This window comes from Odocoileus virginianus, chromosome 2 (genome assembly GCF_023699985.2).
Source record: "Odocoileus virginianus isolate 20LAN1187 ecotype Illinois chromosome 2, Ovbor_1.2, whole genome shotgun sequence".
Taxonomy (NCBI): Eukaryota; Metazoa; Chordata; class Mammalia; order Artiodactyla; family Cervidae; genus Odocoileus; species Odocoileus virginianus.
The window spans coordinates 42,381,511-42,399,105 of record NC_069675.1 but is presented as its reverse complement, the minus strand read 5'-3'; the positions used below and the strand labels follow the sequence as shown (position 1 = coordinate 42,399,105).

The 17,595-nt window shown below is 53.7% G+C and overlaps 1 protein-coding gene across 1 annotated transcript in view; it reads right to left on the bottom strand.

Annotated features, from left to right (window-relative positions):
• Nucleotides 1-17,258, bottom strand: part of EDAR (ectodysplasin A receptor) — a 52,263-nt gene extending 35,005 nt beyond the window's left edge. Inside the window, exon 1 of the mRNA XM_070478926.1 lies at nucleotides 17,039-17,258. The gene's annotated coding sequence lies outside the window, so the exon portion shown is untranslated. The remainder of the gene's footprint in view (nucleotides 1-17,038) is intronic.
• Nucleotides 17,259-17,595: the final 337 nt, after the last annotated feature.

The following is a 17,595-nucleotide window of genomic DNA, read 5'->3' as shown; positions in this document are numbered from 1 at the left end:
GAATGGCAACCCACTCAAGTTTTCTTGCCTGGAAGATCCCATGGACAGAGGAGCCTGGTGGGCTAGAGTCCGTGGGGTCACAAAGAGTCAGACACGACTGAGCGGGCACACATATGCCCTTGCATTGGCAGGTGGATTCTTATCCACTGTGCCACCAAGAAAGTCCCCATCTCATATAATAAATTTCAAAAACTCAAAGATGTATCCACATCGAAATGTCTTTTTCATCTCTGTTATTAATATTTTTTGTTAAATGATCTTTTCAATGAGCTTCCAGACCTCAGGACAGCTCGTCCCCAGCTGTGCCCCCTGGACGACCCTTTGTGGGGCCCAGAGAGTCCAATGTCCAGCGTCTCTCTGGGTCCCTGTGGAGCCAGAGCCTTGACCTCAGGACCCCAGTTGTAGCAGAGCTCAGCACTGCCATCTCTGGTCCATTCCCACGGAGGGACTCATTTCTCCAGGAGGCGCTGGCCCGGCACTTTATGGTGAGGCGTCAGCTTGGCAGGCTCAGTCCGTGGGCAGGTGCTTGGGGGTCCTTCCTACCCCTGCACTGGAGGGGGGCTGCAGAGCAGGAGCCCAGGAGCCCACACAGCACAGCTCCCTCTCCCCCAACCCCGGGGTCAGGCCAGAGAGAGGTACCAGGCAGAGCCCCTTCATCAGGGCTGAGCAGATACCAGCCAGTCCCATAGGTCTGAGACCCAGTCCGTGCCATAGTCAGTTGTGGGTTCATATTTCACAGAGAAAACCAGGGGGTGGGGATTAAGAATATCAAAGGTAGACTTTGCTTTTGCTCAGCACTCAGTGCTGCCTGAGGCTGCAGTGAATGTGCTGGGGGCCAGCACACAAGGGTCTGCTGGCCGGGAGGGTGGGGATGGGGTGGGGGGTTGCGGGGAGGGGCCTGCTGCTCTCTGGTCTTCAAAGTTAGTTTTTATGGGATTCTTGCTTGTCTTTTCATCCCTTTTTTTTTTTTTTTTTTTTTACTATCAAAGAGGCTTATTACAGTCCTGTGTGACAAGTGACTTCCTGATTTTTCCGCCAAACAAGGTAGTTATAAAAGTTGAAAAGGATTAGGTGCTGAGGGTGCAGCGAAAGTGTCTGCAGACGAAGTCGTGCTTTTGATCCTGTAATTGCCTCAATTTTACTTCAAACCAACTTCCTCCCCGCTTTTCCTCAAAGCTTCCAAGGACACAGACACTGGGGAAAACTAGACTGTGGATTTCTGTTTTATCGAAGGTTTCATGTGCGGATTTTCTAGGAGGAAACTTAAGAACCCAAGGGATAAATTCTCTCCTCGGAAGCATGTGAGCTAGTGCAGCGACTTCCCAGAGTCAAAGAATGGAGACACGATGAGCAAGATGGAGTCCTGTCAGGGCATCCCGCCTAGCAAGTAGGGTGTGCAGAGCAGGGCCGTGGCAGCTCCCATGTGGGGCGGATGTACGGGAGGCTGGGGGCAGCCCTGAGCCCCACATGCAGGGCATCCCAGGTTTGGGTGGAGAGGCCCCAGCCTGGCCCTCTGGCCCTGGGCATCGTGCTGAGTGCCCAAGGGTACATCCCCTCTGGATCCCAGGGACCAGCATGGGAGCAAAGCTTCGGTTGGCATCACGGACACACGGGGTTCCCAGGTCACAGCAACTAAGTTTTGGTGGGTCACCCATGTTGGGTGACCCTAGAGCCTGATATTCTGGGTGTTTATCGAAATACCAGTTTTTTAAAGAACACTGAATCCACGATGTGGGAGGGTCTGAAGTACCAGAGCAACGCAGACTCCAGCTCTGGACACAGCAGTGGGCTGAGGGGCTCCCGCTCAGTCTGGTGTTCAGGCCACACCACCTCCAAGTGGGCCCCTGGGCCTGCAGCTTCCTACAGGTTAGGGCCTGAGCCTGTGCTCTGCTCAGCGTGTCTGTAGACCAGCCATCCCAGCATCACCTGTTAGCACTGTGAACACCCCAGCCCTGACTCAGAACCTGCCTTTTGATCAAGTTCCCAGGTGACTCAGAGGCGCAGGGACACCGAGGTGGGATGGACTTGACCCCAGGCACCAAGCCGTTTTCCGGGGCAGGTCCCCAGTGTTAGACTGAGGAAGCACCACGTGTGTGTGTTCCAAGCTCTGCCTGCCACGTTGTGACATACACTACACACACACACACACATGGGGGAAGTAAAAACAGCAAGTGAAAGGCAGAAAAGCAGTACTTATCTCCTAATTGTGCAGAAATCTTTCTGGTCGTTTAAACTCTGAAAGTGGCTTCCCTCGTAGCTCACTCGGTAAAGAATCTGCCTGCAGTGCAGGAGACCTCGGTTTAATTCCTGGGTCAGGAAGGTCCCCTGGAGAAGGAAATGGCAACCCACTCCTGTATTCTTGCCTGGAGAATTCCATGAACAGAGGAGCCTGGCAGGCTACAGTCCATGGAGTCCCAAGAGTCAGACACAACTTAGCAACCAAACCACCATCATCACAAACTCTGAAAACCAGGCTTGTGGCATTATGTGTTGCCTTCAACACATTAAAATAAGTTCAGGAAATGCACTTTAATTTGTTAATGGTTCCAGTAAAAGCAGGCTTATTGAACAATAGAAGTTTCATCTTGGGAATAGACTACAAGACTGAACAAATAGGAGTAACAGGTTTGCAATTTGTTTTCTTTCCCTGTGGGAATAACTATTGTTTAATAAAGCAGACTGACTCATCTGTCTCCTCAGACCACAGAGTGTGAGATCCCCCCACCTGCTTGTCCCCCCACCCCCGAGGACACTCCCCCTGCTACCCCCTCATTCACACCCCGTGCTCATGGCCAGGGTCACTGCTGGGCAGCCAGGAGCCCAGGGCCTGGGCTGTGGCTGACAGGTTCGTGTTCAGCTCTTCTCTTGCCGACTAGAGTCTTTGCTCTTTGTGAAGGCATGCTCCTGCGCTTCTGCAAACTTGGTGTTCAAATCGCATCCCTGGAAGGCATTGTGGGAGCTTGTCAGAAATGTGAGAGCTGGACCCACGCAGGCCCACAGTAACAAATGCTGCACTGTGGCCAGATGCCAGGGTACTCACGTGCCCATCAAGGTCAAGATTGTGACCCTGGAACAGTAGTCCTCAGTCCTGCCTCATCACTAGCATCAGGGGACAGTTTAATTTTTAATTTTTAAGAATTTAAAACAGAAATTTATTTTTGGCTGTGCTGGGTCCTCGTTGCTGTGTGGGCTTTTCTCTAGTTGCAGGGAGTGGAGGCTACTCTCTAGTTGCGGTGTTCGGGCTTCGCATTGTGGTAGCTTCTTTTGTTGGGGAGCCTGGGCTGTAGGACACACAGGCTTCAGTAGTTGTGGCACATGGGCTTAGTTGCTCTGTGGCATGTAGATCCTCCTGAATCAGGGATCAACCTGGGTCTTCTGCATTGGCAGGCAGACTCTTTACCACTGAGTCACCAGGGAAGCCCAGGGGGCAGTTTTTACAGACTGTGAGGTTCCTGGGCTCCATGCCAACCAAGTCAGCCTGGATGTCTTGGTGAGTTCCGGGCACCCCAGCACGAGGCCAGGAATCCAGGAAGCAGCCAGACACAGAGAGGAACTGGGTGTGTGGTGCATAGATGGGCTGAGGGTCCAGGGTGTGAGGGCTTGGCTGGGCACTCCCTGAGCCCGGCGCTTTGGACTACAAGGGAGGTGGAGGTTTGATGTGTGCAGTGGCTGAGTTTGGGGGTCCCCTATTACTCACTTGGCTGTTTCAGCCACACCCCGGTGAGCCACACACGTGGCACCCATAGATACAGACTCACTGACCCAGGTCTTCAGAGGCTCAGGATGTTAAGCAGACAATGACAAGGAAATAAAAACACGAAGGAAGCAGGGCAGGGCAGTGTGGTCCCTACACCCCTTGCTCGCGCCTTCACCTGTGGTCACCACGCCCTCCCCTCTGCCCTCCTGGCCGGTGTGGGTGCCAGCCTTCAGCCACTGCCCTTCCCAACCCGCCGTGCCAGGGCAGCAGCCCAGCGGGGGGGGCCGTGGGCTTGGTTCAGGAACAGGGCATCTGGCCCCGCAGGCCAAGAGTTGCTAAACCAGAATCTGAATGAGGGGGTGGGTTTTCCCCCCTCTGCCATTTCATAACTGTGGCAGAACCAGAGTGAGAACTTGACAAAACTGAAAACAAGTGAATTGATAGCACCTGAATGATCTGCCAATGACTAGTAACTGATGGCCCTCTAAGAGGGCGAGAAGGGCGACCAGGGACAAGGTGGGCTCCTGCCAGCTCCACCTGCCCCACCTGTCTATTCTCCCCTTGGCCTTCTTGAATTTCCTTCTAGAGCTGGGCATGACCAGAACACAGCAACCTGCGTCCCAGATCTAAGGAGTTTCCTACGAGGGTGCTTCCCAGGTGTTTTTAATGCACTCTCCCCCTTCAGTGCAAACAGGCCACGAGATGTGGGGTGTCCTCCGGGCAGGCTGGGGAGGGTGAGTGCAGCTCAGCCTCCAGGGTCCTCAGGGTCTGAACCCCAGCAGTGAGCAGGTGCTGCACCATCTGCCCTGCAGGCAGCCGCTCCTTGACATACCCAGGATGCGAGGGTGTGTTTGCAGAGGGCCTGTCAGAATCCCCGGCCCCACACGGACCCCAAACACCAGGAACTGTCCTCCATGGAACTGCAAGCTTGGCTGCCCTTCATGCTCATGGTCTGATAGCGTCCTGCAGGGAGGGGCCTGGGCCCTCAGTCCACTCCACCTGCTCCCACAGAGGCCAGCGGGGAGCCAGGGTTCTAGCGTGCAAAGTGACCATTCAGCTACCATCTTCCTGGGCTGCAGGTGACAAGCAACCACTGGTAATCCCCAGGTCATAAGGGAGTGGGGGGGGATCTCACAGTGACATGAGTGGGTACACAGCACTCCACACGCGTGTGCTAAGTCATGGGGCCCCCGATCTGGCAGCTGTGACCCCGTTTACAGAGGAAATCAAGGGGGTGAGGAGCCTGCCCAGAGTCCATGTGGGGAGCGGGGGGACACTGGGGTCTCTTCTGACCCCCAGGCCCTCCCATCCCTGCTCGCCGTCCAGGAGCCAGGGAGGCAGCTCAGCTCCCAGAGGTGGGGGTGGGGGTTGCTTTGCCAATTCCGGGAGGTGGCTCAGGATGGAGGACAGAACTGAGTCTAAAGAAATGGCTTTCACTAAGACTTCTTACTGTAGAACAGATTCAGACCTCTGGGAAAGCGGCAAACACTGTGCAGAGTTGGGGTGTGTCTTATAGCTCGAGTCCCTTCTGTTGAGACCTTCTGTTAGTAGATGTGTTTGTCTCAGCTGATGAGCCAGTGTTGGCGCCTCATGGTTATTACCAATATCTACGCTTGATCACCTCTCTCTGCTTTTTCCTGTGGTCCCCTAGCTGTCCCAGGAGCCCTCCTGGGAGCTCATCTCATCACATCAGCCCTGGGTGAGCTGCATCCCTGGGAGCTCCAGTTCCTTTATCAGAGAACAGCGTTAGGCTTGGACGGGTGGGTCAGGGAGGGGCTGGAAGGGGCCAACATGCCCATAGATGACCCAGGGAAGGAGCTCGGCCAGGGGACAGCTGTGTGGTGACGGGGGGAAGTGGACGTTGTCTCTTGTGGGACGGTCCCTACATTTGCAGGTGGATGAGCCGAGGTGAATAGACATGGCCTGGAGTCCGGCCCAGAGCTCTGCCCAGAGCCTCCCCAAGAGGTCTGGTGGCCTTTCACATCTGAGTCCTTGAAGAACATGCCCTTTCTGATTATTCTTTTTATTAAAAAAATTATTTCTTTATAGCTGTGCGGGGTCTTTGTTGCTATGCACAGGCTATTCTCTAGTTGCGGTGTGTGGCCTTCTCATTGCGGTGGCTTCTCTTGTTGAAGAGCATGGGCTCTAGGGCACAGCCTCAGTAGCTATGGGGCACAGGCTTAGTTGGCCCCCAGCAAGTGGAATCTTCCTGGACCAGGGACCAAACCCATGTCCCCTGCATTGGCAGGCGGGTTCTTAATGACTGGGCCACCAGGGAAGTCCTGACCATTCTTTAAATAGGTGTTACGGTGGGCTCCATGCTTTCTCATGGGAAGACCCTCTCACTAACACGAGATGTCTGAGCTGAGGGCGGCAGGGCCTTCGGTGTTTGTGAAAGGCCAGGAGGCTCCCTAGGCCGAGAGGGAAGACCGTCTTCTCCTGCTCAGCCTCACTCACACAAGCTAATCACGCTGTCAGCTCTCACTGGATGCAGGCCTCACGCTGCACTGCAGGAGTGAATTCTGACGTAGACGGGGTTTAGGGTGTCATGGACCCACACCCTCAAGGAGCCTGTTTCATCCAGGACCTCCAGCCACTGTCATCCTGTCACCCCGGGATGCAGAGCACTGTCCTCCCCTCCTGGGGACGGGTGTCTCAGCAGTGCTGCCTGGGGGTCATGACCTCATGTCCAGGGGAGGCCTGCTGGGCTCTGTCTGCTAGGAGAAGAGCTGAGTATCTCCTAGAAACACATTACTGGTTTTCAGGGTACAGATGGATCCAGGCAGGGTTCAGGAGAAAACACACCCATCCCAGGTCCAGACACCCCTTACACTTCTGCAGTTCCCAACAGTCACCATCTGACTAAGTGGCCAGGTCGCTCCTGTTTTTGTTGTCTAGTTGCTCAGACATGTCCGACTCTTTGTAACTCCATGGACTGTAGCCCACCAGGCCTCTCTGTCCATGGGATTATTCTCCAGGCAAGAATACTGGAGTGGTTGCCATGCCCTTCTCCATGGGATCTTCCTGACCTAGGAATTGAACCCACATCTCCTACAATGGCAGGCGGATTCTTTACCCCTGAGCCCCCAGGGATGCCCAGCTCTCTCCTGAGTCTCATTAAATACAAGAAGGTCATTTTAAAAATCACCAAAAGATCAACTGGTGGGTTTTGGGGTCTCTGTAAGTCTGCACATTTGTGATATTTTCTTAAAGACTCAGAGTTTCACATTTTGTGCTGAGCAGGCCTCTGAGGGACCCCCGCAGATCCTCCCACAAAGGGTGGAGAGGTTTAGAGAACGAGCATTGCTTGTTTTTAGCAGTGATTTTTTATAAATCATTAACTTTGACTAGTAAATATTAAATTAGCTGGTTAGAATCTGAGACGCAGTGAAGCGTGGTCACAGGAAATGGATTTTGAAGCAGTAGGAAGGCCAAGCCAAAGTTCTGATGCTGGAGGGTTTCAGTGTGGCCTCTTGATGTAAAGCCAGAGAAAAGACAGAAAAAGCCATCTGGAAGCAGGGGGCATCAGCGAATTTGTTAGCACAGCTGCAGACTGGTTAAATTAAACCAACCCAACAGGAGAATAATCCACACACAGAGCTGAAGGAAGCAGATAATGTAAACGCAAATGAACACAATTTGAAAGTTTTCCAAAAGGAAACCATTAACCCTTGGGGGTTTTCAGCAGGGGCGGGGGTGTGTGCAGAGCAGACGCTGAATCTCCAAGGGGGCTCAGGTGTCTAGTGCTTCCTGAAGCCTAGAAGTGCCAGCTCCAAAATGATGCCCCATGAGGAGGAAACAGGTTCATTCAAAGCTCCTGGACGCTGAGCATCCAGGCCGTGAAGGCTCCCCCTGCCTGTCGCCCCCTGCCCCCAACTCGTGCATTTGTTCATCTTCCTCCCTGAGAACTAAACCCAACTCCTAGGACAGACAGAACTCACTGGCTGTTGGCTAAGATATTGTCCAGCCAGGAGACTGAGAGCCAGACTGGCCGCTTGCCTTTGGCCACCGTCTGCCCCCTTCGCTGGGGCCACAGGAGGCCGCCCTAGGCCCTAGCTCCACCACCTCCCAGCCTGGTCCCTGCCTCATCCCAAGCTGTTTGGCTGTTGCATTTCCTGCATGTGCATCTTACACACGGCACCCCAGGAACAGAGCATGTAAGGAAATACCCCCTCCCTGCCCAGGAATTCTGAGGCCAGAGTTGCCCTTTGTCCAAAACACTGGGAGTGAGGAGGGCAGGGGGAGGGAAGGATGGAGAGAGCCCTGGGTGGGTAAGGGCTGGGGGGAGACAGGTCAACACTGGGGGATGTTGCACAGTGGTCGTCAGTGCCTGGCCTGATGGGGAGGAGCTGCTGCTCTCACCCTGAGGACCCCAGGTCCCTCGAGCAGAGTTTTTTTTTTTTTTTTTTAAGATTTATTTATTTGCTTTTGGCTGCTCTGGGTCTTCGATGCTGCTCAGGCTTTTCTCTAATTCTGGTGAGCAGGACTACTCTGGGTTGTGGTCCTCGGGCTTCTCTTGGTCCAGAGCATCGGCTCTAGGGTGCGCAGGCTTCAGTAACTGCGATGCACAGGTTTAGTTGCTCCTCGGCATGTGGGATCCTCCCTGACCAGGGATTGAACCTGTGTCTCCTGCACTGGAAGGTGGATTCTTTACCACTGAGTCAGCAGGGAAGTCCTGGAGTTTATTTTGACCGTGTTTCCTGACAGCGGGCAGACCTTGGGATGGGATATCGCAGTCCTCTTTCCGGCCCACTGACAGTGTCTGTACCCTGCTGCCCCGTGTTTTCCATCTGAAGCCCAGCCTGGCTGGCTCCTGGTTGTTCTTTAACCTGAGCTTGTTCCATCTTCTCCCCAACATGCTTCAGTGATTCCAGACAGATCGGGGTTCTCAGGAGAGTCACATCCAAAACCTCCTCCCTGAGGGCCCAGGAGGAAGCCTCCCTCCGGTGGTGGCAGAGTACCCACCCCACACCCTGCTGTGACCCCAATCTCCAGACAGGCTCTCTGATCACACGACAGGGCTGGGCTCACACTCCGATGGGGACGTTTATGCAGTGTTGTGTGAGCATGGCTTACATAGGAGTTTTGGGGTCGGAGCTGCCGTTTACATGGACTGTGGCCAGGGAGGGCTTCTGTGATGAGGTGGTGGGTAGCAGAGACCCAAGGGGTGAAGGAGGCACAGACGTCCTGGGTGAGAGCTCATTGGTGGGACAGCAGCAGATGCAGCCCCTGTGTGTCGCGGCGGGGCAGCAGGAGTCTGGAGTGTCACGGTGGGGGCAGCCAGGCACCGTGCTCTGTGGGGCTCGCCTACCCTGCTCCATCTTCCTTGGGGTACCTGCCCCAAGCCACGTGATCTCGGGCTCTGGTGCCCAGCTGGCAGGGGCGGCTGATCCAGGATCTGGTGCTCAGTCTGTCCAGGGCTTTAGAAATCTCTCCAATTCGCCCCACTCCCAAAACAGTTATGCTACAAACTTAAATTTCCATCTAATCTGCAGCTGCCGCCCCCCCTGCCTGATCTGCCCTCTAGAGGAGCCGGGGGAGGGGGGACACTGCCACCTAGCAGGATGAGCTCCTGGATGTCACTCACCCCTGAGCCTCTGCCAGGCATCCAAGGAGTGATGGCACCCGATTTCACAGAGTGAATGAGAGGGGAACCCTGGAAGGCAATCAGTGTCCAGTAAAGGCTGCTTCATATAAACATTTTTTGGGCACCTACTACATGCCAAATAGATAGGGAAATAACAGAAACAGTGACAGACTTTATTTTCTTGGGCTCCAAAATCACTGCAGATGATGACTGCATCCATGAAATTAAAAGATGCTTGCTTGCTCCTTGGAAGCAAAGCTATGACCAACCTAGACAGCATATTAAAAAGCAGAGACATTTACTTTACTGACAAAGGTCGGCCTAGTCAAAGCTATGGTTTTTCCAGTAGTCATGTATGAATGTGAGAGTTGGACTATAAAGAAAACTGAGTGCCAAAGAATTGATGCTTTTGAACTGTGGTGTTGAAGAAGACTCTTGAGAGTCTCTTGGACTGCAAGGAGATCAAACCCATTAATCCTAAAGGAAATCAGTCCTGAATATTCATTGGAGGGACTGATGCTGAAGTTCCAATACTTTGGCCACCTGATGCGAAGAAATGACTCATTGGAAAAAACCCTGATGCTGGGAAAGATTGAAGGCAGGAGGAGAAGGGGACGACAGAGGATGAGATGATTTGATGGCATCACTGACTCGATGGACATGAGTTTGAGTAAGCTCCAGGAGTTGGTGATGGACAGGGAAGCCTGGTGTGCTGCCATCCATGGGATCACAAAGAGTTGGACACGACTGAGTGACTGAACTGAACTGCATGCCTGGCACCTGCTCCAGACCAGAGGGAGCCCCCATGTTCAGAGAGGGCATGGCTACAGCCCAGGGTGGGTGATGGGCCCCACTGTTCAGTCCCAGAGGACTCTGTCCTCTCGTTTGTGTGACTGTCAGGCTGGTTTTCATTTTGTTTTAATGTATGTATGTGTGTGTTCAGTTGTATCTGACTTTGCAACCCCATGAATTGTAACCTACCAGGCTCCTCTGTCCATGGGATTTCCCAGGCAAGAATACTGGAGTGGGCTACCGTTTCCTTCTCCAGGGGATCTTCCTGACCCCTGGAAGGTGAAGGAACACGGACATGAACAGAGATGGAACATGCATCTCTTGTGTCTCCTGCCTTGGCAGGCGGATTCTTTACCACTGTGCCACCTGGGAAGCTTTGTGTTAATAATTTTATTTTATTTATTTAGTTTTGGCTACATTGGGTCTTCACTGCTGCATGGGCTTTTCTCTAGGTCTGGTGAGCAGAGGCTACTCTCCTTGTGGTGCTCAGGTTTCTCATTGTAGTAGCTTCTCTTCTTGCAGGGCACAGGCTCTAGGCACACAGGCTTCAGTGGTTGTGGCATATGGGCCTAGCTGCTCAGTGGCATGTGGGTTCTTCCCGGATCAGGGATCAAACCCGCTTCTCCTGCATTGGCCAGCGGATTCTTCACCACTGAGCCACCTGGGAAGCCCCTGTGAGGCTGTTTGTGCTACTTCATTCTTTTCATCCTATGAGCCATGAGAACAGAAAGCAGGCCTTCTTTTTCTTTTAGATCCTCTTCCAAAACCTTAAGCAAGATTCAGAGCATAAGAAAGCACCCACTGAGGCCCCAAGGAGGGTTCTTCAGGTAACAGGAAGGACGGCCCCTGTTGCACTGTCCAGGCTCCTGTTGAGAACCTGGGAGACGGGCGGAAGGATGCTCGCTGCAGGAGGCCTACACCTCCAGAGGCCCTGCTTTGATTAATTGATGCTGCAGGAGGTAAACAGCCAGCTCCTTAGGGAACAAGGACGTGTTAGTTGGTGCCTCGATTCTGTTGATTCTGTAAACAGAAGGAGAGGCCAGCATTCTGCTGTTCTGACTTTTGCAATCGTCACAAAATAAATATTTGCCTTCAAAAGCAACAACTGGGAAAGCCATCAGGGTAATATTCTCAAGCGCCGCCCCCACGTCGCAGCCAGTCATGAAGTCGGAGCCGAGAGCCGCGTGTGGTCTGTTTGGATGATGATTTTTGTGTGGAAACTTGAGGCTGGAGACTGACAGGCAGCAGCTTGACAGATAGTGTGGTTTCTGGGTTTTGAACACCTGTGTGCTTGCTCAGTCGTGTATGACTCTTTTGCAACCACATGGACTATAGCCCACCAGGTTCCTCTATGGGATTTCCCAGGCAAGAATACTGGAGTGGGTTGCCACTTCCTATTCTAGGGGTTCTTCCCAACCCAGGGATTGAACCCACATCTCCTGTATTGGCAAGCAATTCTTTGCCAACTGCGCCTCCTGAGAAGCCCCGTTTAGAGTCCACTTAAAACTGAATGTCCCCAGTCACAGGGACATTCTGTCTTGGTTTCCTCTGACTGTAAAATGAGGAGCAAAATGGCTTAAATGGCTGCTATCAGGGCATCAAGTCATTTGCTCAGACCTTGGGGTCATGGGGACAGGGCTGGGCCTGTCGGAGCCACTGAGGCAGATCAGGTGTCTTGTATGTTTGCACATCTTAGGGACAGATCTCTCTCTCCAAATCCCCCTGAAGAATGAGCTGAAATTTAAAGAGGTTCTGCTGAAATTAAAAGACATGGGTTGGACGATTTATCTCCCTAAAGGAGCCCATCAGCTTGAGAACCACACTGTGTGCTGAGACACCACCCAGCCCCCGCCGCTGCCCGCTTGGGTCTGCCCTCTATGGAGATGCCAGTTTTCTGCAGAGGACAGAGTGTCTAAACAGCCCTGGAGTGTGCATCCTGAGAGATTTTCTTCATTTTATGGGCAGGAAGTCTTAGGAACAGCCACTCTGAGCCATTATCAAGAACTAAATCTTAAAGAAAATAGACCTTGAGAGTCATGAAGTGCCTTTAAGAAAGTATACTTCAATATTTTTAAAACTTAGGGCTTTTCTGGGACTGATGCGATGTTTGTTAGGTAAGAACGCAGGCCTCAAACAAACCATTAAAACCATAAACATCTACAAGGTCAACAAAACCACCCAAACCAATAGATATTTGCATCCATCCGATCCCTCACCATGGTCTCCGGTACCATCAGAGCGCTGACCGGATGCCAAGTGGACAAGCCTCCCCCGCCACGCCCCCCAGCTCATCCTCAGGACCTGTCCGTGAGCTCACACTGCCCCAGGCACCCCAGAGACCCTTCCTCTAGGATGACTTCCTGCCCAATCCATTTCCATGGTCCTGTTGCTTGGGAGAAAATTTACACCTGCCAGTGTCCACCTGCTGGACGGGCCAAGTTCTCCTAACTCCTCAAGGGCCAAGTACAATGGACAGGAGCAGCTCTGACTCGCCAACTGGGTGCTAAACCGATCCTTGCCTCGGTTCCCCAACAGCTCCCTGGACAGAGGAGGAGGCTTCCAGACGGACCCATCAGGGCACAGCCCTGTCCACCCAGCTCTCTCTCTCCCCCAGTGCTGGGAAGTGTGTCCCCATCTCTGCAGGAGAGACATGGGGAGTGGAGCCGTGAGGGGCTCTGGGCTGACTGTGGGAGCATCTGGTCCAGCTGCCAAGGGTGGAAGGCCATGTATCTGCCTCTACAGGAATGTTAAGTGTTTCCTTCCAGTTTGAAACTTTAAAAAATGTAAGCACATTTCAATTTGAGAGCTTTAAACATTTTCTCAGAAAGGGCCCCTCTGTCACTGTTAATTTCTAAGAGAGCTGATGTTGGGTTGAAAGTCCAGCTGCTCCTATTGCCTGCCTCCAGCCCCACCAGCCTCACCAGGACCCTCAGAAAGAGGCTACCTGCAGATTGACTCGTGGGGGTGGGTTTCACTGTACTCCCTGGTCTTGCTGTGGGCACTGAGGGTCTCTGAACCACACTGTACCATCTAGTCTGCCTTCCCACTGCCCTCAGCGAGGCCCAAACTCCTTGCCATGGCCTCCAGCCCTGCTCCCTCCATCCTCGGTCTTCTCCCAGCTCCTGTTCGCCCCTCTTCCCTCAGCTGTAGCCACACTGCCTGCCTGCTGGGGTGGGGTATCTCAGGTGTGCCCCCAGCTGGCCACCCCTCAGATTGTACTGCTCAGGAGGGGCCCTCACTCTGACGCAGCTCTTCTCTGCCCACCTATGTGTTTGTTCCTGGTCCAAGGTTTACTGAAGGGTCATTTTTGTGTCTGGACTGTGGCTCCACTCTCCTTGCTAGGAGGCCAGCATCCCAAAGTGGGGTCATTTACACCACCGCCCACGCAGCACCGTGTCTCCAGTCCCACGGCAGTGCCTGCACCCTAGCAGGTGCTCAGAAAAGATTTGTCAGATCAATAAACGAACATTAAAACATACTCGGAGACTGAACGACCACAACAATGAAACACACATTAAACCCGCCATGAAATCCTGCCTTCTCTCTCCTGGGTGCAAAGTTTAAGAACTATGGAACTGGAAATACGGTATCATGGACATTTTAGTGGGAAAGATTTGGCCCGACAGCTGTCAAACCACGGCCTCTCGGTTTGCGTCTGTAATCCGGATTCGCGTGTCTGTCTTCACGTCCTGAGAAAGTGCTTTATGCCAGGATTAAAGCGCTGTTGGCAGAATTTTCTCCCTATTGTTTTCAGGCGACTACTGTCTTATCTCAGTGTTTGGGCTCACCTTGCATTTGCGAGATCCAACTTCTGAAATGTGTCAGCCGTGAAGGATCTAGAAACAGCACAGCTGAGCAGGGCTTCCGAGCACAGTGATGGCAGCTCCGCCCACCGGGAGAGGGGCTTCCCAGCCGGGCACAACTTCACCAAGTACAGGGTATGGCCTGCGAGTGACTGGGGACTGGACTCAAGGGAGTGGGTCACGGCTGCCCTCTCACGTGAGCACATCTCCCCACGGAAGTTTCGGCACTGCCGTCCTGCTGGACCCATCTGCTGGAGACAGAGTTCTCCGAGAACTGTGTACCCAGGACTCCAGGCATTTCTGGGGCCCCTGGCATCTGCCTGTCCCACCCTGGATGACTGGGCACCAGGTTTGAAGGAGCACCACGTCTCTGAACCCAGAGGGGTGGCTCTGCCAATGGGATCTACCCCACAGTGGGATTAGAACTGCCAGCGACCTTTCTCTGACTCGAAATATCCCACCCACCACCCACCGTGGACACCATCACTGAGCGCCCTCCACTCTCGAGGGGCACTGAAGCCGCCTTGGGTGGTGGGATCCCTCACCCACTCTCAGGCCAGGCTCTCCCTGCCCCAAGACCCTGGCTGTGCTTCTCCTGAGCTCCAACCTTGTGGGATCACCCACCTGGGGTAACAACTCTGCTCCTGGGACAGACCCTGGAGAGGAGTTCAGTGCAGAGCAGTCTCACTGTTCCTGCTGACAGAGGCCAGGCCTGAACCCCAGGGCCACATGAACACCTTTTTTGCTAGAATCATCCGTCTGAATAGCCTGAAATCTCTGTGGTCACCTGTCTGCACTGCAGAGAGACAGCCGCACCTCATTTTCACCTTGCTTTCCTCTGTCACTAAATTTTTGTGGGGGCAGCTCCCCGAGATAATGCGTGGTGTCAGGGCTGACACGACCCCTGAACTTGAGGTCGGCCTTTCATACCTGGGATGTTGGGGCTGACACGACCCTGAGCCAGAGGGATGTACCTGGGGTGTCTGGCACCCTCTCCCCTCTGTGGGGACCACAGAGGCAGCGGCAGTAGGTCTGGTTTCTGCCGACTTTCCACCTACAAGGTGCGCAGCTCGAGCCTGAGCGCCCGGTGCTCCACCCCCATCAGCCACGCTGGGGTCACACCGTCACTAGCCCTGCGGCCGGGCATCCCTTCCCCTCTGGGCCTTGATTCCCTTGTTTGAAAAGCAGAGAAGACAAGCGTGAAAGTGAAGTGTAGAAACACAGAGCAGAGGCTAAGTGCCCATATATCCATTATCCCTCGCTTTATTTCAGGCAATAAAATCTGAGATTGAATAAAATTCGAGCCCACGCATGTGAGCTCACGGCGGACAGCATCCTCACTGTGACACAGGGGCTCCACCTTTGTTTCCTAACTCATCTAATGTGCTAAGTGAGCTTAATGCAAGTTAATTAACGATGCTGTTGGCAGGCGGAATTACCTGAGCAGAGCCTCGAACAGCATCAAAGCCAGGAGCCGGCAGGTGTCGGCTGGGACAACTGAGGGAAGCAAGCCCGGGGGGAAGCTCGGGTGGCGTGCAGGCAGGACCCGGGGGCCAGGAGGGGACCGCCGGCTGAGCACTTCATCACTGGGCCAGCTTCCAACACGCCATCCTGTTTACAGCTTCTGTGTTTGAATTTCAGGTTTACCTGAGTCTTTGAAGCTGGGTTCCTGGGCATTTCCTTGATAATGAACTTCATTTTTTTGCAAACTGCAGAAGTTAGGAAGAAAACTCGTGTGACCTGTCTTTCATCGATGGTCCTTGGGGACCTCAGGAATGCTTATGGGAGGAGGAGGCCCCCAGTTAAAAGAGCCGGCAGAGTTTACACCCTGTGATGTGGGGGTCTGTGCGTGGCGGAGCTTCATGAGGGGCTGGGGTTACACACTGACACCCAGGGAAGAGGGCGAGGCCCCTTTCAAGTCTGAACTTCACAAATACGAATCTTCCACAAAGCGAATACCGTGTTTACTCTCAGAAACTGGATGGTAATCAGAGAGTGAAGTTCAAACATTTCAGGGAAATTTTATTTACTTTTTTCTCCAAAGACATGTGCTTCCAGGACTGCCCTCCAAATGTGCTGTCATAGGACTGTCCTTCACTGCCTGGCTCACCCTGGGGAGGGGATGGGGGCAGAGAGACCCCAGCTGAGCCAGCCCAGGCGGGGCCTATCCTCTCCCCAGCAACAAGGGACCCAGGGTGTCGTCAGGACAAACGCCCATTCCCCAACTTTGCAGAGTAGCCCTCTCTATGGCAGACTCTGTCAAGATGTAACTTGGAAGGTATTAAGGCTTAGAGATCTCCGAATTGGGCAGGAAATATTTCTGTTATCTAAACTGATTCTTTTTTCTCCTTTGGTTCATCATAGTTTTTCCCTCTTTAATATTTGAATCAGCTGCAGTTTCACCCTTGGTTGCAAAGTGTCTCAGCACAACTTCAGAACCTCAGACAGGACGGGCTGAGCTTCCCCTCTCATCGCGATTACCCCCGACTCCGTCAAACTCCTCCAATGGATGGAGGGACTTTCGCTCCTCCTCACCCCTGAGGCTTTACCATCCCTCTCGGACCCTCCCCCAGTCCCACTGCCCAACACCTCCAGCCTCCTGGGAGAAGCAGGTGCAGTTACGGCGGGAAAATGGGGAATCAGTGACTCTGGGGCAGGAGCCCTAGTTGCCCCCGAGCTGTCAAGGTATCACAGCCGGAGCCACCAGACAATTGTCTCCACCCAGTCACTCTCTGTCCCCCGACCCACCCCAAGACATGGGGGCCACAACTTTGGCCTTGATTCAGAACCACCCAGGAAGGTAGCTCCGAGGACACTTGGGGACCCCCGCTGCTGCGCACAGCACACCTCCAGGCTCCAGGAGACCCCAGGGTCTCAGCACTGAGCCCCCAAACCTGCTGAGCACACAGATGCAGCTCCTTTGCCAGACACACAGCTAGTAGCAAAATGGGGTGTCTAGTGTTTCCCTGAAAACAAAGGAACACTCTCAGGTCTTAGAACCAGTAGCACAGACGCATGGTAACCGGGAAAGCTTGTTGAAACGCAACCCAAAAATGACACGCATTTCAAAAATGCACCCGGGCTGTCCCGGACAGTGACACCTCCATCTCATCCATAGCCCAATCGCTTAGGTAACCACGAGAAAAGGATAAGCCTTACCTGGACCCCACTGGGGGGTCTGTTTTCAATCCCAGTAGAAGATGGTCCTTGAAGAAAGCCAGGCTCAGTCCCGTTGCGGCGCCTGGGCTCACAGATGGCTGCAGGCCGTGTCCAGGGAGCAGGTGCTGGTGGGGCAGGCGGCCACAGAGCTGCCTGGGCTCCGGTCTCTCACTGTCAGCCCACTTCCCTCCGCTCCCAGGACTCCGTGCTCTTCCCTGACTGCCTGTCCCCTCCCGGGGCCTCCCGCATGTGGGCTCACCTGCGCCCTCTAGAGGCTTCTCCCTGCAGCAGCCACCAGGGTTGGGCGGGGGCGGGGGTGTGGGGACAACTCTGCTCCGGCCCCCTGCACCTGCTCTGACTTCCTGCCCAAAGACACCTTTGGAACTATAAAATCACTGACTCCCTTTTCTCAGGGGGGGGGGGGGGGGGTGGTCTTGCTTCACTTCAAACAAGCAAAGCCTTTGGGCACAAGAACAGCAGAAAACTAAATTGGCATCAAAATCCTGTTCATCAAAGTGCTCACCAAAGGATCCCCACTGAGATAACCACTGACTGGG